This window comes from Macaca fascicularis, chromosome 13 (assembly GCF_037993035.2).
Source record: "Macaca fascicularis isolate 582-1 chromosome 13, T2T-MFA8v1.1".
In the NCBI taxonomy this organism is placed as follows: domain Eukaryota; kingdom Metazoa; phylum Chordata; class Mammalia; order Primates; family Cercopithecidae; genus Macaca; species Macaca fascicularis.
This window is the reverse complement of record NC_088387.1, coordinates 330364-357165: the sequence shown is the minus strand read 5'-3', so window position 1 is coordinate 357165 and position 26802 is coordinate 330364. Positions and strand designations below refer to the sequence as shown.

General features: G+C 53.2%; 1 long non-coding RNA gene across 3 annotated transcripts in view; it reads left to right on the top strand.

The window, feature by feature from the left end:
• The first annotated feature begins 17429 nt into the window (after positions 1–17429).
• LOC135966737 (uncharacterized) overlaps positions 17430–26802 on the top strand; it is a 134909-nt gene continuing 125536 nt past the window's right edge. For all 3 annotated transcript variants that reach the window (XR_012421829.1, XR_010580267.2, XR_010580271.2), the window contains exons 1-3: positions 17430–17563; positions 22790–22885; positions 22980–24078. This is a non-coding gene — a long non-coding RNA (uncharacterized lncRNA). The remainder of the gene's footprint in view (positions 17564–22789; positions 22886–22979; positions 24079–26802) is intronic.

Below are 26802 nucleotides of genomic sequence, written 5' to 3'. Positions count from 1 at the left end.
CCCGATCGCGGGGGGTGCCTGCACCCCCGGCGATGGGGGCTCCGCAGAAGCCAGGGGGGCGGGCCGGGGGTGGCGGCTGGGAGCCCGATCGCGGGGGGTGCCTGCACCCCCGGCGATGGGGCTCCCAGAAGCCAGGGGGGCGGGCCGGGGGTGGCGGCTGGGAGCCCGATCGCGGGGGGGTGCCTGCACCCCCGGCGATGGGGCTCCCAGAAGCCAGGGGGGCGGGCCGGGGGTGGCGGCTGGGAGCCCGATCGCGGGGGGGTGCCTGCACCCCCGGCGATGGGGCTCCCAGAAGCCAGGGGGGCGGGCCGGGGGTGGCGGCTGGGAGCCCGATCGCGGGGGGTGCCTGCACCCCCGGCGATGGGGCTCCCAGAAGCCAGGGGGGCGGGGCCGGGGGTGGCGGCTGGGAGCCCGATCGCGGGGGGTGCCTGCACCCCCGGCGATGGGGCTCCCAGAAGCCAGGGGGGCGGGCCGGGGGTGGCGGCTGGGAGCCCGATCGCGGGGGGGTGCCTGCACCCCCGGCGATGGGGCTCCCAGAAGCCAGGGGGGCGGGCCGGGGGGTGGCGGCTGGGAGCCCGATCGCGGGGGGTGCCTGCACCCCCGGCGATGGGGCTCCCAGAAGCCAGGGGGGCGGGCCGGGGGTGGCGGCTGGGAGCCCGATCGCGGGGGGGTGCCTGCACCCCCGGCGATGGGGCTCCCAGAAGCCAGGGGGGCGGGCCGGGGGTGGCGGCTGGGAGCCCGATCGCGGGGGGTGCCTGCACCCCCGGCGATGGGGCTCCCAGAAGCCAGGGGGGCGGGCCGGGTGGTGGCGGCTGGGAGCCCGATCGCGGGGGGTGCCTGCACCCCCGGCGATGGGGCTCCAGAAGCCAGGGGGGGCGGGCCGGGGGGTGGCGGCTGGGAGCCCGATCGCGGGGGGTGCCTGCACCCCCGGCGATGGGGCTCCCAGAAGCCAGGGGGGCGGGCCGGGGGGTGGCGGCTGGGAGCCCGATCGCGGGGGGTGCCTGCACCCCCGGCGATGGGGCTCCCAGAAGCCAGGGGGGCGGGCCGGGGGTGGCGGCTGGGAGCCCGATCGCGGGGGGTGCCTGCACCCCCGGCGATGGGGCTCCCAGAAGCCAGGGGGGCGGGCCGGGGGTGGCGGCTGGGAGCCCGATCGCGGGGGGTGCCTGCACCCCCGGCGATGGGGCTCCCAGAAGCCAGGGGGGCGGGCCGGGGGTGGCGGCTGGGAGCCCGATCGCGGGGGGTGCCTGCACCCCCGGCGATGGGGCTCCCAGAAGCCAGGGGGGCGGGCCGGGGGGTGGCGGCTGGGAGCCCGATCGCGGGGGGTGCCTGCACCCCCGGCGATGGGGCTCCCAGAAGCCAGGGGGGCGGGCCGGGGGTGGCGGCTGGGAGCCCGATCGCGGGGGGTGCCTGCACCCCCGGCGATGGGGCTCCCAGAAGCCAGGGGGGCGGGCCGGGGGGTGGCGGCTGGGAGCCCGATCGCGGGGGGTGCCTGCACCCCCGGCGATGGGGCTCCCAGAAGCCAGGGGGGCGGGCCGGGGGTGGCGGCTGGGAGCCCGATCGCGGGGGGTGCCTGCACCCCCCGGCGATGGGGCTCCCAGAAGCCAGGGGGGCGGGCCGGGGGTGGCGGCTGGGAGCCCGATCGCGGGGGGTGCCTGCACCCCCGGCGATGGGGCTCCCAGAAGCCAGGGGGGCGGGCCGGGGGGTGGCGGCTGGGAGCCCGATCGCGGGGGGTGCCTGCACCCCCGGCGATGGGGCTCCCAGAAGCCAGGGGGGCGGGCCGGGGGGTGGCGGCTGGGAGCCCGATCGCGGGGGGTGCCTGCACCCCCGGCGATGGGGCTCCCAGAAGCCAGGGGGGCGGGCCGGGGGTGGCGGCTGGGAGCCCGATCGCGGGGGGTGCCTGCACCCCCGGCGATGGGGCTCCCAGAAGCCAGGGGGGCGGGCCGGGGGGTGGCGGCTGGGAGCCCGATCGCGGGGGGGGTGCCTGCACCCCCGGCGATGGGGCTCCCAGAAGCCAGGGGGGGCGGGCCGGGGGTGGCGGCTGGGAGCCCGATCGCGGGGGGTGCCTGCACCCCCGGCGATGGGGCTCCCAGAAGCCAGGGGGGCGGGCCGGGGGGTGGCGGCTGGGAGCCCGATCGCGGGGGGTGCCTGCACCCCCGGCGATGGGGCTCCCAGAAGCCAGGGGGGCGGGCCGGGGGTGGCGGCTGGGAGCCCGATCGCGGGGGGTGCCTGCACCCCCGGCGATGGGGCTCCCAGAAGCCAGGGGGGCGGCCGGGGGTGGCGGCTGGGAGCCCGATCGCGGGGGGTGCCTGCACCCCCGGCGATGGGGCTCCCAGAAGCCAGGGGGGCGGGCCGGGGGGGTGGCGGCTGGGAGCCCGATCGCGGGGGGTGCCTGCACCCCCGGCGATGGGGCTCCCAGAAGCCAGGGGGGCGGGCCGGGGGTGGCGGCTGGGAGCCCGATCGCGGGGGGTGCCTGCACCCCCGGCGATGGGGCTCCCAGAAGCCAGGGGGGCGGGCCGGGGGTGGCGGCTGGGAGCCCGATCGCGGGGGGTGCCTGCACCCCCGGCGATGGGGCTCCCAGAAGCCAGGGGGGCGGGCCGGGGGTGGCGGCTGGGAGCCCGATCGCGGGGGGTGCCTGCACCCCCGGCGATGGGGCTCCCAGAAGCCAGGGGGGCGGGCCGGGGGTGGCGGCTGGGAGCCCGATCGCGGGGGGTGCCTGCACCCCGGCGATGGGGCTCCCAGAAGCCAGGGGGGCGGGCCGGGGGTGGCGGCTGGGAGCCCGATCGGGGGGGCGTGCCTGACCCCCCGGCGATGGGGCTCCCAGAAGCCAGGGGGGCGGGCCGGGGGTGGCGGCTGGGAGCCCGATCGCGGGGGGTGCCTGCACCCCCGGCGATGGGGCTCCCAGAAGCCAGGGGGGCGGGCCGGGGGTGGCGGCTGGGAGCCCGATCGCGGGGGGTGCCTGACCCCCCCGCGATGGGACTCCCAGAAGCCAGGGGTGCCGTCCGGGGGTGGCTCCTGGCAACCTGATCTGGATATTTGGAAGAGTATCACAAGGGGTTGTCCAGTGTCTGTGATACTGAGATTAATATCTGTCTCGGCCTTGGAATAACGAGAAGGATGAAACTGGGTGAATGTCCACCCTGTGCCACATTGCGAGTAATATCAGCCTGTCCCCTCCATGGATATTAGGAACAATATCCCAGACTGGGTGTACGCCTCCTGCTGTACAGAGTGCAATATCATCCTCTCCCTCCCAGGATAGTAATTACAATATCACTGGGCGGGAGCACACAGCCTGTGAATTATTATCATCCTCTCCAACTCCGTATACTAGGAACTATATCTCAGAAAAACTGTCCCCTCAGTGCCATATTCGGACTAATAGCAAAGGCTTCTTCCGGGAATATTAGGAGCAATATTACCGCGTAGCTATCCATCCATTGCTATAATTGGAGTCATGTGATACTTTACCCCCGTTCATATTAGGATCAGTGTCACGTGGTGAGTGTACACCTGCTGCGATATTAAAACTAAAGTCCTGCTTTCCGACCCTGGTTATTAAGAACAGCATCACAAGTAGGTTTACACTTCCTGTGGAATGAGGAATAATAATATGATTATTAATCATCAATGATCGATTTTAATAATTATCAATGATACTAAAAATTCATAAGATACCATTATTAATTATGGATAATGATTTTCAATACATGATTAGGCCTGCTTTCAATTAATTATTAATATTAATGTCATCAAATAATATTATTAGTTCCTAATACTAATCATTATTGTATTCCCAGCATCACTGGGTATTAAGTCACATTAATTGCTAATATCATAATATTATTATTAATAGTGATATTACTAATAATTATGATTACAAATGGTTAACCTTTTAAACCAGTATTCATTTTTACTCTCTTTATTGTGATCATTCATATCAATAATTATTATTAATATTAATATAATTATTAATATTAATGATTAATAGACTTGCTCCTGATGTAAACCCGGGAGAGGACGATGTTAATTTCTATATCACAACGGTGTACACCCCCCGTGACAGAGTTTCCAAGTTCTGCTTGGGAGAGGAGGATATGACAATCAGTTTCACTGGAAGTAGAAACAACGGTGGGATACTGTTCTGAATATTCAGGGAGGAAGAGGCTGATGTGACTCCTAATACACAGGGGGTTACTCCCTCTGAGGGAGTGCACACTGGGGGTGTACAATCGTCTGAGAAGGAGTTGAAAATTTTCCGATGGGGAGATGATATTACTCAGAATATGAGAAAGAGGCAGGGGGTCCACAAGGCTCCCAGAAGCCAGGGGGGCGGGCCGGGGGTGGCGGCTGGGAGCCCGATCGCGGGGGGTGCCTGCACCCCCGGCGATGGGGCTCCCAGAAGCCAGGGGGGCGGGCCGGGGGTGGCGGCTGGGAGCCCGATCGCGGGGGGTGCCTGCACCCCCGGCGATGGGGCTCCCAGAAGCCAGGGGGGCGGGCCGGGGGTGGCGGCTGGGAGCCCGATCGCGGGGGGTGCCTGCACCCCCGGCGATGGGGCTCCCAGAAGCCAGGGGTGCCGTCCGGGGGTGGCTCCTGGCAACCTGATCTGGATATTTGGAAGAGTATCACAAGGGGTTGTCCAGTGTCTGTGATACTGAGATTAATATCTGTCTCGGCCTTGGAATAACGAGAAGGATGAAACTGGGTGAATGTCCACCCTGTGCCACATTGCGAGTAATATCAGCCTGTCCCCTCCATGGATATTAGGAACAATATCCCAGACTGGGTGTACGCCTCCTGCTGTACAGAGTGCAATATCATCCTCTCCCTCCCAGGATAGTAATTACAATATCACTGGGCGGGAGCACACAGCCTGTGAATTATTATCATCCTCTCCAACTCCGTATACTAGGAACTATATCTCAGAAAAACTGTCCCCTCAGTGCCATATTCGGACTAATAGCAAAGGCTTCTTCCGGGAATATTAGGAGCAATATTACCGCGTAGCTATCCATCCATTGCTATAATTGGAGTCATGTGATACTTTACCCCCGTTCATATTAGGATCAGTGTCACGTGGTGAGTGTACACCTGCTGCGATATTAAAACTAAAGTCCTGCTTTCCGACCCTGGTTATTAAGAACAGCATCACAAGTAGGTTTACACTTCCTGTGGAATGAGGAATAATAATATGATTATTAATCATCAATGATCGATTTTAATAATTATCAATGATACTAAAAATTCATAAGATACCATTATTAATTATGGATAATGATTTTCAATACATGATTAGGCCTGCTTTCAATTAATTATTAATATTAATGTCATCAAATAATATTATTAGTTCCTAATACTAATCATTATTGTATTCCCAGCATCACTGGGTATTGATTTAAGTCACATTAATTGCTAATATCATAATATTATTATTAATAGTGATATTACTAATAATTATGATTACAAATGGTTAACCTTTTAAACCAGTATTCATTTTTACTCTCTTTATTGTGATCATTAATATCAATAATTATTATTAATATTAATATAATTATTAATATTAATGATTAATAGACTTGCTCCTGATGTAAACCCGGGAGAGGACGATGTTAATTTCTATATCACAACGGTGTACACCCCCCGTGACAGAGTTTCCAAGTTCTGCTTGGGAGAGGAGGATATGACAATCAGTTTCACTGGAAGTAGAAACAACGGTGGGATACTGTTCTGAATATTCAGGGAGGAAGAGGCTGATGTGACTCCTAATACACAGGGGGTTACTCCCTCTGAGGGAGTGCACACTGGGGGTGTACAATCGTCTGAGAAGGAGTTGAAAATTTTCCGATGGGGAGATGATATTACTCAGAATATGAGAAAGAGGCAGGGGGTCCACAAGGCTCCCAGAAGCCAGGGGGGCGGGCCGGGGGGTGGCGGCTGGGAGCCCGATCGCGGGGGGTGCCTGCACCCCCGGCGATGGGGCTCCCAGAAGCCAGGGGGGCGGGCCGGGGGTGGCGGCTGGGAGCCCGATCGCGGGGGGTGCCTGCACCCCCGGCGATGGGGCTCCCAGAAGCCAGGGGGGCGGGCCGGGGGTGGCGGCTGGGAGCCCGATCGCGGGGGGTGCCTGCACCCCCGGCGATGGGGCTCCCAGAAGCCAGGGGGGCGGGCCGGGGGTGGCGGCTGGGAGCCCGATCGCGGGGGGTGCCTGCACCCCCGGCGATGGGGCTCCCAGAAGCCAGGGGGGCGGGCCGGGGGTGGCGGCTGGGAGCCCGATCGCGGGGGGTGCCTGCACCCCCGGCGATGGGGCTCCCAGAAGCCAGGGGGGCGGGCCGGGGGTGGCGGCTGGGAGCCCGATCGCGGGGGGTGCCTGCACCCCCGGCGATGGGGCTCCCAGAAGCCAGGGGGGCGGGCCGGGGGTGGCGGCTGGGAGCCCGATCGCGGGGGATGCCTGCACCCCCGGCGATGGGGCTCCCAGAAGCCAGGGGGGCGGGCCGGGGGTGGCGGCTGGGAGCCCGATCGCGGGGGGTGCCTGCACCCCCGGCGATGGGGCTCCCAGAAGCCAGGGGGGCGGGCCGGGGGTGGCGGCTGGGAGCCCGATCGCGGGGGGTGCCTGCACCCCCGGCGATGGGGCTCCCAGAAGCCAGGGGGGCGGGCCGGGGGTGGCGGCTGGGAGCCCGATCGCGGGGGGTGCCTGCACCCCCGGCGATGGGGCTCCCAGAAGCCAGGGGGGCGGGCCGATCGGGGGGCGTGCCTGACCCCCCGGCGATGGGGCTCCCAGAAGCCAGGGGCGCGGGCCGGGGGTGGCGGCTGGGAGCCCGATCGCGGGGGGTGCCTGACCCCCCCGCGATGGGGCTCCCAGAAGCCTGGGGGGCCGTCCGGGGGTGGCTCCTGGCAACCTGATCTGGATATTTGGAAGAGTATCACAAGGGGTTGTCCAGTGTCTGTGATACTGAGATTAATATCTGTCTCTCGGCCTTGGAATATTGAGAAGGATGAAACAGGGTGAATGTCCACCCTGTGCCACATTGCGAGTAATATCAGCCTGTCCCCTCCATGGATATTAGGAACAATATCCCAGACTGGGTGTACGCCTCCTGCTGTACAGAGTGCAATATCATCCTCTCCCTCCCAGGATAGTAATTACAATATCACTGGGCGGGAGCACACAGCCAGTGAATTATTATCATCCTCTCCAACTCCGTATACTAGGAAGTATATCTCAGAAAAACTGTCCCCTCAGTGCCATATTCGGACTAATAGCAAAGGCTTCTTCCGGGAATATTAGGAGCAATATTACCGCGTAGCTATCCATCCATTGCTATAATTGGAGTCATGTGATACTCTACCCCCGTTCATATTAGGATCAGTGTCACGTGGTGAGTGTACACCTGCTGCAATATTAAAACTAAAGTCCTGCTTTCCGACCCTGGTTATTAAGAACAGCATCACAAGTAGGTTTACACTTCCTGTGGAATGAGGAATAATAATATGATTATTAATCATCAATGATCGATTTTAATAATTATCAATGATACTAAAAATTCATAAGATACCATTATTAATTATGGATAATGATTTTCAATACATGATTAGGCCTGCTTTCAATTAATTATTAATATTAATGTCATCAAATAATATTATTAGTTCCTAATACTAATCATTATTGTATTCCCAGCATCACTGGGTATTGATTTAAGTCACATTAATTGCTAATATCATAATATTATTATTAATAGTGATATTAGTAATAATTATGATTACAAATGGTTAACCTTTTAAACCAGTATTCATTTTTACTCTCTTTATTGTGATCATTAATATCAATAATTATTATTAATATTAATATAATTATTAATATTAATGATTAATAGACTTGCTCCTGATGTAAACCCGGGAGAGGACGATGTTAATTTCGATATCACAACGGTGTACACCCCCCGTGACAGAGTTTCCAAGTTCTGCTTGGGAGAGGAGGATATGACAATCAGTTTCACTGGAAGTAGAAACAACGGTGGGATACTGTTCTGAATATTCAGGGAGGAAGAGGCTGATGTGACTCCTAATACAGAGGGGGTTACTCCCTCTGAGGGTGTGCACACTGGGGGTGTACAATCGTCTGAGAAGGAGTTGAAAATTTTCCGATGGGGAGATGATATTACTCAGAATATGAGAAAGAGGCTAGGGGTCCACAAGGCTCCCAGAAGCCAGGGGGGCGGGCCGGGGGTGGCGGCTGGGAGCCCGATCGCGCGGGGTGCCTGCACCCCCGGCGATGGGGCTCCCAGAAGCCAGGGGGGCGGGCCGGGGGTTGCAGCTGGGAGCCCGATCGCGGGGGGTGCCTGCACCCCCGGCGATGGTGCTCCCAGGAGCCCGGGGGGCGGGCCAGGGGTGTCGACTGCATGCCCGATCGTGGGAGATGCCTGCTATTAATCCCAATATAGCACAGAGGGTACAGCTCTTCTGAGATATTGTTCCTAGTATACGGAAGGGGAGAGGATGATAATGATACGCAGGTTGTGTGCTCCCGCCCGGTGATATTGTTATTACTATCCTGGAAAGGAAAGGATGATATTGCACTCTGTACAGCTGGAGGCATACACCCAGTCTGGGATATTGTTCCTAATGTCCATGGAGGGGACAGACTGATATTACTCGCAATGTGGCACATGGTGGACATCCACCCTGTTTCATCCTTCTCAATATTCCAACACCGAGAGACTGATATTACTCTCCGTATCACAGACACTGTACAACCCCTTGTGATACTCTTCCAAATATCCAGATGATGTTCCCCGCTCCCAACCCGTCCGGCCCCCCCTGGCTTCTGGGAGTCCCATCGCCAGGGGTGCAGGCACCCCCCGCGATCGAGCTCCCAGCCGCCACCCCCGGCTCGCCGCCGTGGCTTCTGGGAGCCCCATCGCTGGGGTTGCAGGCACGCCCCCCGATCGGGCTCTCCGCCGCCACTTCCGGCCCGCCCCCCTTACTTCTGGGAGCCCCATCACCGGCGGGTGAGGCACCCCCTGCGTTCGAGCCCTTGGCAGCCACCCCTGGCCCGCCCCCCTGGCTTCTGGGAGCCAGAATGAGATTAGTAAAAGGGACCATGGAAAGCTGACTTGCTCCTGAACCGTGGGAGGGTGGTGTGAGATGGTTCCTTTGATGAAGCAGAAAGCAGCCCTCGCCAGACACTAAGTCTGCCTCTCCATTGACCTTGGACTCTCAGCCTCCAGACTGTGAGAAATTAGTATCCGTTGTTCATAAATCACTCAGTCTAGGTCAGGCACAGTGGCTCACGCCTGTAATCACAGCACTTTGGAAGGCTAAGCCAAGTGGATCAAGAGGTCAAAAAATCGAGACCATCCTGGCCAACATGATGAAACCAAATCTCTACTAAAAATACAAAAAAAAAAAAGAAAATGCCAGGTATGGTGGTGGGCACCTGTAGTCCCAGCTACTCAGGAGGCTGAGGCAGGAAAATCACTTGAACTCGGGAGGTGGAGCTTGCAGTGAACCGAGATCGCACCATGCTCTCCAGCCTGAGCAACAGAGCAAGGCTCCATTTCAAAATAAATAAATAAATAAATAAATAAATAAATAAATAAATAATAAATAATTAAAATAAACGTCCCAGTCTATGGCACTTTGTCATAGCAGCCTGAATGAACTAAGACAGCTCAGTATGAATCAAACAGAAGGCCAGGTCACAGGAACCTAAAGGAAGTCCTCCTAGAAGCAGAATGACATCAGGGAAGAAGGAACAATGGCAGGAGGGGCAAAATAGGACCTCAGGGCTGTTCTGGGACACCCACGTCCCAGGCTGTGAGGCTACCTGTGGTGCTTGGCATCCTGCCAACCCAGATCAGTGGCACAGGTGCCTACCGGGAGCTGTGCAGCAGACCCCCTCTTGCTCAAGGAGCCTTCTTGGGACCAGTCTTCCGGACTGGCATTGGACAAGAGCTTTACAAATGTCCTCACAATTGCATCCATGGGCAAGAAATTCCACTTCTAGAATCATTCTTAAAGAAGAAGAAAAATGTTTAAATAAATAAATAAAACAATAAAATGAGACTCATTCTTGGAATGTTGCCAGGATATAGCTTACAAGATAGGAAAACAAGCTCAAATTATAGGAGTGTATTTAATAAAAGAAAAAAAGAAAGAAAAGAATAGAACAGTCAGAAGATGGTCATATTCTAGAAGAGCTGCAGGAATAAGGGAATTAAAAACAATATGCTCCAAAACCCTTTAGAGGAGGTATGCTTGGGCTCCAGACATTTGGCCTGGTTTTTTGGACAAAAGTGGTGAATTGGTCCTCTCTCCCTCTCTCTCTCCCTCTCTCTCTTTCTCCCTCTCTATGTCCTTCCCTCCATCCCTCTATCCATCCCTTTCTCTCTCTCTCCCTCTCTCTGTCTCTCCCTCCCTCCCTTTCTCCCTCTCTATCTCCCCCTTTCTCTCTCTCTCTCTCTCCCACTCTCCCCCGCCCCCTGTCTCCCTGCGTGCTTCTCTGTCTCCTCCCTGCATCCCATACACATCATGGTAGAAAGGCCCCTTAGGATCATCCCACATCCTCTGTGGCCATCCACACCTGCCAACCTGCCCTCTGATCTGTATACTGTCCTGGTTTATTCTGCCCACCTGAAAAAGCTCGGCCATGCAGGTAGAAGATGCTGCTGTTCTATTTCCATGATGCCAAATGCCTAGAAATTAAGGGGAAAAGGCATTCACCAAAAAAATGGGATTTTATGTTGAATCTTAGCATTTACTTCTGTTATCCTCCTTTTTTTTCTTTTGTTTAGGTCTGTGTCCTGGGAAGCTCTGGGATGAACATGACTCCTGAGCACAGACGCCGCCCTCACAGAGGTTCGTGTATGCTCGGCTTCATCCGCGGAACTTTACACTCACACTTGACTTGCCCACTTTACGTGTCTTTTTTTTTTTTTTTTTTTTTGGCCTGACTTTTAGAAAACCAATCTGAGAATAAAGTTTAAAAAGAGAGTTTCTGAACCCTTAACTGAGGTCAAAATCTTGGAGTGAAAGCCAAAGATGCAGTGTCCAAGGAGTCAGGGGAATGGGGGCATCTTCGAACCCAGAATCAGTCAGCAGTGGGGAGAAAACAAGGGCTTCTATGTGCGGCTCCCTGATGAGCACTCGGAAAGCAAATGCGTTTCAGTCCAGAAGAAGGTCAAGTGAGGAAATGAGCTAAATGGGGCTTATTCCTTGCCCAGCCCTGAGAATAAGCTGGAGTCCCCAGGCAGGAGAGGGAGGGCCAGGCCCCATAAGCCTCTCACCATGGAAAACGATGATGGGCCAGGAAGCTGCAGAGTGAGTCGACCTTCTTGCCCTCTCTGCAGAGGCCTGGCCCTTGTGAGTGAACCCCCTCACTCCCTCTTATTATTTAGTCTTGCTACTGTTGGCATATTAAAGTTGGTGATCATTTGGAACATGAGTGCTAAACTGAATTTTGTTAATTCTAATAATTTATCAGAGCATTTTTATATTTCTAGGAAACAGAATTATACATTATCCTCAGAATTATTTTATCTTTCTTGTTAATAATAACAGTCCTTCAGTCGCCCTGCCTTCCCACTGGGTGTGAGTGCATCTCTGCTAATGTGGGGCATGAGAATGGATGCCAGAGGCAGAGCAAGCAGCTCAGAGGCCATAGCAGCTATTTATTTTTTTGTTTATTTATTTATTTATTTTGAGATGGAGTCTCACTCTGTTGCCCAGGCTGGAGTGCAATGGCGTGATCTCAGCTCACTGCAACCTCCACCTCCTTGGTTCAAGCGATTCTCCTGCCTCAGCTTCCAGAGTAGCTGGGATTACAGGCACCCACCACCATGCCGGGCTAATTTTTGGTACTCTTAGTAGAGACGGAGTTTCACCATGTTGGCAAGGTTGGTCTTGAACCCCTGGCCTCGGGTGATTCACCCACCTTGGCCTCCTAAAGTGCTAAGATTACAGGCATGAGCCACCATGCCCGGCCCATTGTGGCATCTTAATCACAGAGTGAAGAAGGCCTGGACCCAGCGTGAAGATGATGAAAAGGGGGAAGAGCAGCTCTCTCACCTATAGTGCTGCCAGGCGCTTCCAACTTTCAACATAAGGGACACTAAATAGCTTTCCCAACGAAAACAACTGAGATGTTGGGTAAAACCTACAAAAATGCATCTTTGTAAGTGCATTACTGGGCTGGCATTGAAGGATGGAATCCACAGCAGTCGATAAGGAATTGGCGGGAACCAAAGTGGAATTTATTTTTCTGTTTAGACAGTTGCACAGAGGATGGGGCATCAGAAACAAAACCGGATGTCTCTCCAAAATGAGGTCAGAAATCTGACATCTTAGACTTAAAATAAAAGCCCACCTCAGAGCAGGAGCAGCAAGGAGAGCAGCTGTCCCTGCATTGGTGCTGGGTGGAGGGAAAACCACTGACCCTGAGAACCGATGAGAAACAGTCCTCCAGGAGTTCATGCTGGAAGACCTCGAGAGCATGGGTCAAATCGACGTGGCACCAGGCGGCTGCTAACTTCACCTCTACCCCATGTGAGTGAACATCTTTGCTGAAACAATGCAACCCTGTCCTCAAAATATCTCCCCACTTAAAATTCCAAGAAAGATAAGTCCCCGTGCAAAAAGTTACAAAACATAAGTAAACAAAGTACTGTGGATACATCCAATAATTCAAGAAACAAATTGAGCAGAGTCACAAAAATCCAAAATGTGGAAAAGATCAACTGCTGGCAAAGTATCCACTGCTGTTGCTCCCGTTAAGAGACTGTATTTCATAAAAAGCTAGACACGCCCCTCTGTGGCCTCACACTTGCCTTCTCAGGCATGTCTGCCCCAGAAATGCCTTTGCACTGCCTTCTCCAAGAGACACATACGGGGCAAGAATATTTAGGCAGTGATTGTAGACATAGAAAACACTTGAAAGCCACCCAAATACATCTCTATCAAGGAAAAAAGCTGGCATAGTCACATTGTGGAATATGATACAGCTGTGAAAATGAACTGCCGTTAGAAGCATCAGCAATGAAAAATTACAGTGAACAAAGGAAATTACTGAAAAATACACTGCTATTCCACATACAGTTCACAAACTATAACATATGACATGGCTGAATAATATACAGAGAAATGATATAACTTATGAAAAGCAAGACAAACATTAACACATTAGTCCTATGTCTGGGTGAAGAAGGGAGACCCAGGTGATGAAAGAAGGGCGCATTGTAGCCTTTCAAGACACTCGATGCTAATGCATGATGACAACAGCGCAATTATTAATCTATCAGATTATGCATTCAGTTTTGTTTGTTTGTTTGTTTGCTTTTGAGGCGGAGTTTTGCTCATGTAGCCCAGGCTAGAGTGTAATGGCACGATCTCGGCTCGCTGCAACTTCTATCTCCTGGGTTCAAACAACTCTCCCACCTCAGCCTCCCGAGTAGCTGGGATCACAGGTGCCTGCCATGATGCTCAGCTAACTTTTTGTATTTTTTTAGTAGAGACGGGTTTCACCACATTGGCCAGGCTGGTCTTAAACACCTGACCTCAAATGATCCACCCGCCTCAGCCTCCGAAAGTGCTGGGCTTACAGACATGAGCCACCATGCCCAGTCAAATTTTATAGACTCTTAGGTGTCATATATTTCATAATTAAACATAAAAAACTAAATGTTTACTGTAGTTTGTAAATGAAAGAGCAATAAAAATTGTTGCAAACTTTTAAACATCAAACCTGTTGTATAGCTCATAGTGACCCTCCTATTAAGCTGTGGTAAGCTCCAATTGGTATTTCATTGTTATTTTCTAAAAACTAGGTGAACAGATGAAAAACAGAATTCAGTTTTAAAACAAGATATTAAGATAATGTTACTGGTTGAAAGTGTCCAGGTTGTTGGTGCCTTGAACCAAGAATTGGACGCAATGCAAAAATGGAGCAAGGAAAGAATGAAGCAGCAAAGCAGACATTTACGGAAAATGAAAGCACGCTCCACAGGGTGAGAGCGCCTGAGCACAGGGGGCCCGTTACTGAAGTTTCTAGGGCTTAAATCCCCTCTCGAGGTTTCCATTGGTTACTTGGTGTGTACCCTACGTAAATGAAGAGGATGAAGTAAAATTACAAAGTCATGTACTCGGTGTAAGCCCTGTGTAAATGGAGAGGATATTTCTTGTCATACCGCAAGAGTTTCCATTTGATTTCGTTCTCGGAAGTCAAGGTGAATCGGCCTTATGTTCCTGCCTCCAGACCCTTTTCTCCTGCCTCCGTGGAATGGATGGCAGGACATGGAAAATGGTTTTGTCCAAATGACACGTCCCAGGGCACTGGCAGCTGAGGACAAGAGGGAACCAGTTGGTGTCACTGAGGAACGCTCACCCGTGTCTCCACACCGCACAGAACAAAGTGAGTGTCCTTGTCCTGAACCCTCTGAAGTGAGTATCTCGCCTCAGGGCTTTCATGAAACCCTTTTTAGGAGAGGCTCCTTCTCTCTCCTTCTGCAGCCACAAGGCAGCAGGGATAGCCCCTCTCTCGCTGAAGTTCTTCTTAAAAAAACAAAGAGAATAAAATACTAGAATTAATGTAATGAATAATAAAATAATGAAAATGAAAGTATGTTTCACAGAAGCAGCTCTGGAATTTCATGTATTGGTGGCATTAAAAGCATAAAATGGGCCTATAGGCCTGGCGGGGTGGCTCATGCCTGTAATCCCAGCACTTTGGGAGTCTGAGGCAGGTGGATCACGAGGTCAGGAGATCGAGACCATCCTGGCTAACACAGTGAAACACCGTCTCTACTAAAAATACAAAAAATTAGCCATACATGGTGATGGGGCCCTGTAGTCCCAGCTACTCGGGAGGCTGAGGCAGGAGAATGGCGTGAACCCGGGAGGCCGAGCTTGTAGTGAGCCGATATCGCTTCACTGCACTCCAGCCTGGGCAACAGAACAAGACTCTGTCTAAAAAAAAAAAAAAAAAAAAGAAAAAAGAAAATGGGCCTATAGAGCTCCATTTAATGGCAAAAAATTAAGGAAAGAATAAAAAGACTCTGCTAATAATGGTGACGTGAGCTGCTCATATTGTCATTTTCTCTGGGACCTAATATTGGGGAGGAGGTGGGACCACCTGCCACCAGGCTCCAGGTGATTTTCGGGCTGTTCCCCCAAATCACTGCAGCCTCTTCCCTGCTGGTCCCTTGATCCTGCTGCTGTGCCGGGCGTCCTGAGTGGCAGGAGGCACCTCGGCAGCTTCCAGTGGGATAGGCCTGCGGCATTCTGAGCCTGAATGTCGTGATCACTAGGAAGTAAGGAGACATAAGCAGGAAGGGTTCAGGGATGGAGCGGCCGCTTCTCAGGGATCAGTCTTGGGCCCGAGCTGAGAAGAATCCCCTTTCAGGACGATGGCTCCAGGCTGAGGTCAACGCTGTTTCTGTGCGTTATGATGACTGACCTGCATCCACAGGGAAGCGTATCCGGGCTCCTTTTTCCCAGGCAATGTTGGGAATACCTTGAAATGGGCACTGGTGGATTTCAATTCCAGCCTTCCAGAAGCCACTCCAAATGGAAATGGAGCTAACGGATGCAGGTGGAGTAAGTAAACAACTTTAGGTCCCAAACAACAATTTTCACATACAATATAGTGTACAGGGAAAAATAAAGCCTTGAGACCCCAACTCACAGCCAAAACGGAAAAAAATCATTAAGTTGGAAGCTGAATCATGCAAGAAACTGCCTTTCCTTTTGTTCCTAAGCAGATAGTTACAGATAGCTACATCTCCACAGGAAGCTGGTCTATGTTCACCTTATCTTATATAAAGGCTTATGTAGAGGACTGATTTACCGCATGTGAGATGAAGACGTAACTGATCCTTCCCCATCTGCTCTCTTTCTCTTGCAACCTGAGGAAGACCACAGGTTCCCTCTCTCCCCTCCTGCCCACCATTTTCCTCCAGCCCACCCTTCCCCTCCAGCCCATCCTTCCCTCCTGCCCACTCTTTTCCTCCAGCCCAGCCTTCCTCTCCAGCCCAGCCTTCTCCTCCAGCCCGCCTGGAAGAGGAAGAGGTCTGCAGCTTACATCAGAATCTCGAAGTTGACACCCAAAAAAGGTAAAAGATCCTGCGGGATGCTGGCATATACAACTAATGAGATAACGCTCTGGGTGTACATCCTAGCATACAGGAAGAGCATTCTTGTTCATGGCGGTGGTTTCAAATATTTCAGTGAGTTTTCCCTTGAATGCCTCAGTTGGGAGCCACTTCAGTTCAGCGCAGGAAGCAAGGGAGCTTCAAGGACTGGTAGTTATGAATTCAAGCTTATACACAGCGACAGATCACAGGTCTGTGGAAGATACTGGTCAATCAATATACAGAGGTAGCATTCCATAACTGAAGCATAGGGCATATCTGACTTCATCTGACAAGGCTAAAATCATGATTGTTTTTCTAACTGGGAAATTTATGTAACTTATTTGCCAATAAACAACCATCTCTCTCTCCCCATTTTCTGACATAACGCTAGTCGTTAGAGAAATGTTCCGATGATGTTCATGAAAGAACAAACCAGTGTCTTCCGCTTTAATACCACCTATTTCACACATATGACTCTTGCTGCTTCCATGTGACACTAAAAATATCGGGAGTGCCAGGAAGTCTCTTTAATCATCGTTCTCCAACGTGCTCAGGAGATGAAGTCATTCTGTGAAGTGGACTTCAGTTGACACCACTGAGAAAACGTCCTAGAGAAAGTAAAACTTGTAGTGGCCTCATACTTTACAGAAATAATCCAACTTCTTTCTTTCATCTCTCTCCGGTTTTTGGACATGAATTTTAATTGGTTCAGGGCGACCTGTTTCTGCATCAAAGTCTTGGGAAGCTTCCATCTGTTTTTATATTATATTATATTATATTATATTATATTATATTATATTATTTAGAAATAGAGTCTCACTGTGTCACTCAGGCCAAAGTGTAGTGGTATGATCACGGCTCACTGCAGTCTCAACCTCCCAGGCTCGAGCCAATCCTCAGGCCTCCACCACCTGAGTAGCTGGGACTGCAGGTGTGCCACCATGTCCTGCTAACGTTTTATTTTTATTTTTTTATTTTTTGTAGAGACAGGATCTCGTTATGTGGCCAAAGCGGGTCTCAAACTCCTGGTCTCAAGCAATCCTTGTGTCAGCCTCCTAAAGTGCTGAGATTATAGACATGAGCCATGGCACGCAGCTGATTTATTAGTTTATTTTCTCAGAACTCTATGCAACCTGATTCTTAATACATAAGGAAAGAGAAGCCAGTCAAAAGTGGAAGTAGTTGCACACAATGAAAGTGTCATTTGGCACTTAGACAAGAGAGGCGGATTGTAAAAATGAAAGATCTACATGTCGCAATTGGCTGTGGGCTTGGACTCCAGCACTTTTTATTTTTATTTTTTTAGGAGATAGTGTCTCACTCTCTTACTCAAGCTGGAGTGCAGTGATATAATCATAGCTCACTGTTATCTCAAACTCCTGAGTTCAAGTGATCCTCCTGCCTCGACCTCCCAAGTACCTGGGACTACAGATGTGCCATCGCTCCAGGTAATTTTTTTTTTTTTTTGAATTTTTGTAGAGACGAGGTCTCCCTGTGTTGCCCAGGCTAGTCTCAAACATGTGACCTCAAGCAATCGTTCCCCCTTGGCCTCTAAAGCACTGGGGTTATAGGTGTGAGTCACTGTACCCGGCCAAGAAACCAACCCCACCTGTTTTCTATATAAAGTTTAGCATCTAGATACGAAGCAAAATAAGTTTTCAAGATCAAGGAGTCTGAAGGGAAGCTGCTGGGAGGGGAATGGGCTCAAGGCAGCGTTTTCTGGTCTACAGTTTTGCTTATTCTTGGACTTTCCAAAGTCCTGAAAGAAGCAGAAGGAAAGTGAGAAGAGAGGAAGAGGCAGGAGGAAAGGAGGAGGGCTGCACCTCTGCGGTTGCAGATTAGCCCAAGCCGGCTCAGTGGCTGGGAAGGAAGGGAGGAAACCCCCAAGGCCGAAGGTGGAGTCAGAGTCCTGGGTCCAGCAGAGACTGGACAGGAGGAGGGTGCCGGGAGCCAAAGACCTTCCTGCTAGCACTGCAACCTCTTAAACTGCTTAGGCTTTTATCTAAATTTGATATGTCCGCATTTTGTAGACCTCCAAACCAAGTCACTCAGGGTAACCCAGACAGGAAGGGGAGGATGATAGGAGAAGGTGCCCCACCTGATGATGCCCTTCTGGCTTTTATCCATTCCTGGGAATGACTCTTTCTCCAACTCGGGGGATACCCCTATGGGAGAATACAGTGGCGTGGACCAGCAGTGGAGAATTCCAAGTCCAAAAAACGATTGGCATTTTCAAGGAAAGTAAGAAATCATCCTGCATATATGAAATATTGGGAAAAAGGTTGTTACTAATAATTCTCAAGCGACCACTCTGGTGAGACTAGGTTTCTCTGGGGATGTGTGGAGCAGGGTGTATGTACCGAGTGAGCACATCCCACCCTTCAGACTCCTTCAGCTCCTGTCTACTGTAGCAGTCAGAGGGCAACTCCTGTCCTCATCTCCTCTGAGCGACCCACTCACTCATTCACTCACTCATTCATTCACTCGTTAACTCATTCACTCACTCACTCATTCACTCATTCACTCCTTCACTCGCTCACTCACTCATTCACTCACCCTTTTACTCACTTGCTCATTCATTTACTCATTCACTCACTCATTCACTGACCCATTCACTCACGCACTCACTCATTCACTCACCCATTCACTCACTCAGTCATTCCCTAACTCACCCTTTCACTCACTCACCCATTCACTCATTCACTCACTCATTCACTCACTTATTCACTCACTCACTCATTTCCTCATTCATTCACTCAATCATTCACTCACTCAAATCATTCACTCATTCACTCACTCATTCACCTCTTCACTCACTCATTCACTCATCCTTTACTCACACACTCACTCATTTATTGACTCATTCACTCACTCGTTCATTCACTCACTCAATTCTTCACTCCCTCATTCACTTGTTCGCTCACTGACTCATTCACTCACTCTTTCCCTCACCCATTCACTCACTCACCCACTCATCTGTTCACTCACTCATTCACCCACTCACCCATTCACTAAGTCACTCATTCATTCACTCACTCACTCACTCATCACTCATTTATTCCCTCGGTCACTCACTCATTCACTCACTTATTCACTTGCTTATTCACTCACTCATTCACTAAGACGCTCATTCATTCACTTACTCACTTATTCACTCACCCATTCACTCACTCACTCATTCACTCATTGACTCCCTTGGCAATTCATTCACTCACTCACGGTCACTCATTCAGTCATTTACCCACTCACTCACTCATTTCTCCTTCCCTCATCCACTCACTCACTCATTCACTGACTGACACTCACTCACCCATTCACTCATTTACTCACTCATTTACTCCTTCACTCACTCACTCACTCCCTCCCTCCCTCCTTCATTCATTCATTCAGCAGCACCCATGACAGGTTCACTCTGTCCTGGGCTCTGCTGTTGCCCTGGGACTGCAGCAGGGAAGAGTCAAAGATCTCTGAATCCACGGCATTCAGAGTTCAGCCAGGGGACCTTTCGAGAAGCCCAGCAGATAGGTGAAATGCCCCATGTGTGACACTGACGAGGATGTTTTAAGAGCAGCAGGGAGGGAACAGGAGTGTGCATGGAGCCCAAAATTTCTAAGAGGGTGATCTGGGGAGGCCTCACCGTGCAGGAGACCTTGCAGGACAGACCTGTGGAAAGTGGGCAGAGTCGGTACGGAGAGGAGGGCCTGGGTTGAGGAAAGAGCAGGCTAGGCCTGAGGTTGTCGGGTGCCTGCATGGGCCTCTGGGCAGCACCAGGATCTGAAGGGACCAGAGGACAGGCCAGTGTGGCTTGTGTGGGGTCTGTGACTCCGAGTCAGCAGAGAAGATGCCTGAATTACATCCTGATAGGTGCACCCTGACTTTGAAGCTGAGGACACCCGAGACATGGAGGTGGGGTGGAGGTTGGGGCAGAGCAGGGGATGAGGAGGGAGCCTGTTCCGGTCCAGGTCAAAGGTGGTGGCCTGGCCCTAGTGGCTCCAGATGCAATGAAGAGCCAATGGGGACTTTCCTGAGGGACTTAGATGCCAGGGTGGAAGAGCACTGCAAGGCTTCAGCCTGAGCCCCTGGGAGGATGGAGTCACCAGGAGCTGAGGTAAGGAAGACTGAGCGATGGGGGGTTGTGTGGGGGGTGCAGAGGCCTGAGCTCAGTTTGGCCCCTGCAGATTTGAGATGCCCACTCCATGCACAGGCCGAGACAGCAGAGAAGGGGAAGAGGCTGCAGCTCAGGTAGCCCTGGGATGTGCAGCCCCACATGCTGGGGCACTGGGTCATGGTGTCCTCATGGCTGGGAGCTGCTTCCCTCCTGGGATGCCAGAACTCCTTTAGGGCACATCGGCAACTCCTGCGCTCACCACTGAGGGGAAGTGGGAAGGGCAGCTGTCCCTATGCATGTTCTCCTTCACCTTGTCCTAGGCAGGTCCCAGGCAGCACCACCCTCCCAAGTGGCTCCCCTTGGCCGCTGTCTCTAGTGTTCACAGCCAGACCCTAGAAGAGGGCTGGACTCAGCGGCTCACTTCTGATGAATAGAACCAGGCAAAAGAGATGGTGGTCTCTCCTGAGATTGGATTGGGAGGAGCTGAGGTTCTGTCCACTGGAACTCTCCCCCTGGCTCTTGGTAGGTGCTAGTTCTGGCAAAGCCAGTCACCCGCCCAGGGCAGAGGGCAACCTGAAGCTGATGCCACAGAGAGACTGGGGCCTTCAGTCCAACAGCCTGCAAGCAACAGAATCCTGCCAGCAACACAGAAGTGAGCATGGAAGCAGCTCCTCCCCTGATGAGCCTGAGCCTTCAGAAGACACAGCAGCCCTAGGCAGACACCTGCTGCAGCCCTGGAGAGCCCCTGGGGCAGAGGGCCCAGTGAAGCCTGCCTGAACTCCTGGCCCAAGGAGTAATCATTCCTGGGGTATAAGTGTGTGCTGGTGTGGGCCTTTGGAGTAATCTGTCAAGGGACAATAAAGAACAAGCACACACCTCAGGTCCTACTGGGTGGAAGCTGTACGGTCAGCACGGCATGTAATATCTTCCTCTTGAATTAGAAGATTCATTGCTAAGGCCAAAGTTAAAAAAAAAAAAAAAAAAAAAACCTCTAGTTGTAGCAACATTGAAATACATGACTTTCAAAAAAAAAAAAAAAAAAGCCATAGCTATTCTTTTCCATCTTTGCTACAGGTATATATTAATATATGTTAATTCCCTGACTGACTGAGCAAGGGGCCAAACTCATAAGAACAGATGTGTGAGGACCGTCAGTGACCACCCTGACCCCAGCCCTTATACACAGACAAACTTTTGAACATAATCCGTAACCTTGGGGGTCTTGACACTCTAAATTTTATTGTTTTTCATTAGCTATTTCTATTCCCTAAACAATACCTGTTCATCGCAGAGAAAAATGGCATTGCCTATACTAAGCAAAAGAAAGGAAATAAAATGCTCAGAAACATTTACAGATGTATGCAGACTCACACACACACACACACACACACACACACGCACGCACGCACTCACACACAGGCTCGCACTGCGTCTAGGCCTGCCTTTTCACTTATTTGTATGTCCTGAACATATTTCCATGTCAGTAGACACATATCTTTGTAGCGGTAACAGCAACTAAATATTATTGCAGCGCATATTTTTACCATCATTTATTTAACTCATCATGTTTGAACTGTTAGGTTGTATCTATCATTTTCTGTATTACAGACAATTTGATGACAAATGACCAATCCCCTAATGTTCAATATAAAAATATCAATTGTATAAGGAGATAACGGGTATTTGGCTAAAATAAAATTCAGTGTGGCCCACCTTCTCCACATGTAACGTGCTCTAAAAAGGCATGAATAATTAAATTAGCCCTTCTATTCTCCAGCACAGATCCTGAGCCCAACTGTGGGTGCAGGTGCTTAGAGCCTCGGTCTGCTCTTCTGCCCGCCAGAAGGCAAAGGCCACTCAACTGCCACCTTAAGACAGCCAGGATTCGCCTCTCCCTTTTAATTAATAGAATAATGCTCAGGTTCACTGCATGAGAGCAGCGCTCTCTGACTTTGCATTCATCAGGATAACCTAGGTGGTTTGTTTAAAACTACACATTTCCTGGCTGAGCTCCCAGAAACTGGACTTCAGTGGTTTAATGGGGGTGTGCATAGGACAGGTGATTCTGAGGACCACGAGGGGTTAGGAATTTCGCCGTTAATTCTGGCCAAGGGAGAGATTAGACCATCCAGCATTGTCTGCAGCATATATTTTTTTTCCTCTTTTGCAATGAATATTTGATGCTCAGCGGGATGAGCCCCAGGATGAGGCACACATCCAAGAAAAATCCATGCCTCTCCATCTTTTCCCCAGGATTGCCCTTTGGTGAGACTCTCCTTTGCGATTGCTTCACTTTCCCGGGTTCATAGAACAAACCTCTTCTTAGTCTCTTTTGTTGTTTCCTATCTGTTCAACAAACACCCACTGCGCAGGACCATCCTCCGGAAAGCCCTCGAGTGGGGCCGTTTGGGAGCCCTTCTTCGTGGGGTGAGCACTGAAGGAACCGGGATCCCATAAGCCCGTGCTTTTGTAGGGGCTGCTCCCTGTCCCATCGCAGGTAACTGGCACCAGGCTGTTAAGCTGTGGATGGGCAACTGGCACAGCGCTTTGAATGTGCGTATTTCAGCACGTGGAGTTGGCCGGTGAAGTCAGCCGAGGTCGGCACAGCGTACAGCAGCGCGCCTGTCCGTAGGGAGGAAGTGTCGTCCCGCCTCCCCGCCAGGTCAGTCCCGTTGCGCCTCCTCCTATCCCACTCTGACTTTCGCGCGCCCATGCGTCTCTGAGTGTAGCGCCCCGATACTCTTCCCCACCCCAAGGATTCTTCTCCCCACGGGACGAGCTGGGGGCCCGGGAGCGCCACAGACCCCGTGGACCCGGGAAATCGCTGCTTCGTCATAGCTAAGCTCGCCGCGCTCAGCTTTTCCCACCACCTGGAGGATCCACTCTCCGAGCGTCCTTCCCGACCTCAGGCTGCAGAGAAAACGTGGGGGCGGGGATCGAGGAAGCCGCGCGCAGAGGCTCCTAGCGCAGCCCCAGGAGGAATCCTGCCGCCACCAAGAAGCTGTGCGCGCGGCCGGGCTCGGCGCTGACAACAGCCGGATCTACCGGGCCTGCCGCGAGCCTCCGCGTCCAGGTGGGGTCTCCGCGCCCCAATTCCACCCCACCCCGCCATCGGCGCTCCCCGCAAGTGCGGAGTTTCCACCGGCCCCGGCGTTCGCGCCCACTCACGGTCTCCCTTGCCCCCCCCCCTCCCCGCCCCGGGAGATGCTCCCGGCGTTCTATTCCGCCCTGCCTTGGCCCGCCCAGCGAACGATGTGACCCCGCCCCCTTGCGGTCTCCCCTCCCCCGGTCGCTGCCCCTGCCCCCACCTGTGGCGCTCCGGGCATCTCTAAAGGCCCCAACCAGAGTCCTCCAACCCACCCGCAAGGGTAGCACACCGGCAACGCGGCCCCACCCCCAGGGACTCCGCCCACTTGTGGTGTTACCCCCGCCTCCGCGACCTCACCCACCGCTAGCGCGGCAGCCACCTACGACGACCCCCGCGTAGGTCCTCCTGCTCACACCCGGCCCCGGCCAGCCCCTGCCCCTTTCTCTGCCCCTTTCCCTGCCCCTGCCCCTGCCCCTAGCCGCGCCCCACCCCCGCAGCCCCTCCTGTGCGCTTGGGCCCCGCCCGTCAAGGCCCTTTGACGCTAGGGCCGGGCGGGGGCGCGGGCGGGGCAGCGTTTCCGAGTCGGGCGCACGCGGGCAGGGTCTCCATTGCCTGCTGCGCACCCGGACTAGCGGCTGCCCTCGGCCTCCTCGTCTTGGACGCGGAAGACTCCCGGGCCCCCAAGGGCTCCTTGCGGAAGTTCCTGGAGCAGCTCTCCGGGGCCGGCAAGGCCATCGGCGTGCTGACCAGCGGGGGACATGCTCAAGGTGCGCGCCCCCCTCCGGGCGGCGAGGGAGGGACGGACGGAGAAGGGGAGAAGAGGGAGAAGGGGAGAACAGGGCGAAGGGGATGGGGGAACCGGGCAGAAGAGGGGGAAGCGATGGGAGGACCCGGGGAAAGGTGGGGAAGCGATGGGAAGAACTGGGGAGAAGAGCGGGGAAGCGATGGGAAGAACTGGGGAGAAGCCCGTGCCCGGGAGCGGCAGGGGTACCTGCGGGGCGGCGGGAGCCGGCAAGGCAGCCCCGGGGTCCATGCCGGGTGGGGCGGAGGAGGAAGGAACATGGCGATAGGAACCTCCATTCGGAAAATAGTGAGCTTTCCACCCTCTCCGGTTTATGTTTTAAATTGAGCCTGGTAGAGGGGGTCGCCTGGAGCACCTTCCGGGGTCGTTCTGCCTCTGAGCTGTAGGATGGGGCCGGGCTTCCCCTCCGAATCCTGGGTACAGCGCGATCACTTCTTAAGTTGCCCCCGCCCCCCAACTCCGCCCCACGCCACCCCCCAGCTTGTCGAGGAAGAAAGGGCCGGATCCCGGCGGGCCTCCTGTCGCCTCGGGCCCCCCGCGGCGTGGGCGGGGTCCCGGCTGCTGCAATGCGGGAAACGGCAGGGGTGCTCTGGGTTCCCGCCTAGCGTCTCCGAGGCAGTCAGGCAGCCCCTCGCGTTTCCGTTGGAAGATTTTAAAAAAGGGTTTCCTGCGCTCGCATGTGCTGTCGCCTTCCGGCTCGTGACAAAACCGAAAACTAAAATGGGTCCCAGGCCCTCCCCGCCAGCCTCCGCGGACGGGAAGGAGCAGGAATCGGGGACTCCGGGACGTCAGTGGCGCTGCAGCGCGGGCTCTGGGCTTCCCCTGTCCTGTAATGTGGAAAGGGCTCTCCAGGAGGGGCCGAGCCTGGGCCCACGACGCAGGCGCTCCGGGAGGACATTTAACATTGAAGAGCGAGAGGTGGTGGAGACTGCGCTCCCCAGGCCCCAGGTGCACGTAGGGGCACCGGTGCCCAGGTTCAGGAGGGTGAGGCCTTCTTGGCCAGGTAGCCTTGTTAAATCTATCTGAAAATCACAGATAACTAAGTATCAAGTCGTCACAGATCATTTTAGTATCCTGAATGAGATGGCTACGGAAAACATGAAAACGTCGTTACTGGTTACGTGCATGATGCATCCAAAACATTGTTACCTGCACAGTGGCAGCACTGATATTTGTGGGCTTTTGAACGTGTGGACTGGAGTGTTAAGAGCCCTTCAGAGTTATGACAGTAGTTTGATTTGAATGTTCTTTTCTTGGCGAATAAATGCTGTACATTGAATTTACCCAGGAAACTAGGAAGGTGAACCCACACGAAGGACACAGGCCTGTGGGCTGCTCCAGGCGCCCTTAGGGCGTTGCAGGGCCTGAGCCATGCGCTTCCTGCTCAGCCTCCTGAGAGCCGTGACGGCGTCTCTGTTCTGCCTCACACTGGACCCGCTAGTTTCATATTCTTGTTATGGTTCCGAGGCTACAAGCGGTTGGATTCTGTGAGACACTCTCTGTCTTCCTCCTCCGGCTGCTTTCAAATGGGTCGTCTTTTTTTAGAACTGATTTTTTAAGCAGTGATTGATGGGGTGAGTTGTAGTGCTGTCCTGAACTGCAGAGGGAGCGCATTGAGGAACCTGGGTTTTGATGCTGTGCACATCAGCAGAGTCACCAGCCCAGGGCCCTGTCAGTCCCATTATTAAGCTCATTTCTTGCTCTTGTCATCGTTACTCAGACGCCTTAAAAAAAAAGCAAACTCCTGCTTACCGTCACTGGCTGAGTTTGGCAAATGGGTGTTTACCCTGGAAAGAGGAGCATTTTGTCCTCTGGAACGTCTAAGGCGCCCTTTGGTGAGGTGGTCTGTTTCTGACCACTCTATCCCGTGGGCGTCCTTCCTACTTCCACCTTCCCTTTCCGAACGCCTCCGCCTCCAGGGCTTTAACTTTCCTTCTGTGTGTGTGCCACGCAGAGGTTATGACTGTTGTGCCAGTGCCCTGTTTTTTCTTTCTTTCTTTCTTTCTTTCTTTCTTTCTTTCTTTCTTTCTTTCTTTCTTTCTTTCTTTCTTTCTTTCTTTCTTTCTTTCTTTTCTTTTCTTTTCTTTTCTTTTTTCTTTCTCTTTCTTTCTCTCTCTTTCTCTCTCTCTTTCTTTCTTTCTTTTCTTTTCTTTTTTCTTTCTTTCTTTCTTTCTCTCTCTTTCTTTCTCTCTCTTTCTCTCTTTCTTTCTTTCTTTCTTTCTTTCTTTTCTTTTCTTTTCTTTTCTTTTCTTTTCTTTTTTCTTTCTTTCTTTATTTCCCTCTCTTTCTTTCTCTCTCTTTCTCTCTTTCTTTCTTTCTTTCTTTCTTTCTTTCTTTCTTTCTTTCTTTCTTTCTTTCTTTCTTTTTTTTTTTTTGAGACGGAGTCTCACTCTGTAGCCCAGGCTGGAGTGCAGTGGCCGGATCTCAGCTCACTGCAAGCTCCGCCTCCCGGGTTCACGCCATTCTCCGGCCTCAGCCTCCAGAGTAGCTGGGACTACAGGCGCCCGCCACCTCGCCCGGCTAATTTTTTGTATTTTTTAGTAGAGACGGGGTTTCACCGTGTTAGCCAGGATGGTCTCGATCTCCTGACCTCGTGATCCGCCCATCTCGGCCTCCCAAAGTGCTGGGATTACAGGCTTGAGCCACCGCGCCCGGCTCTTTCTTTCTTTCTTTCTTTCTTTCTTTCTTT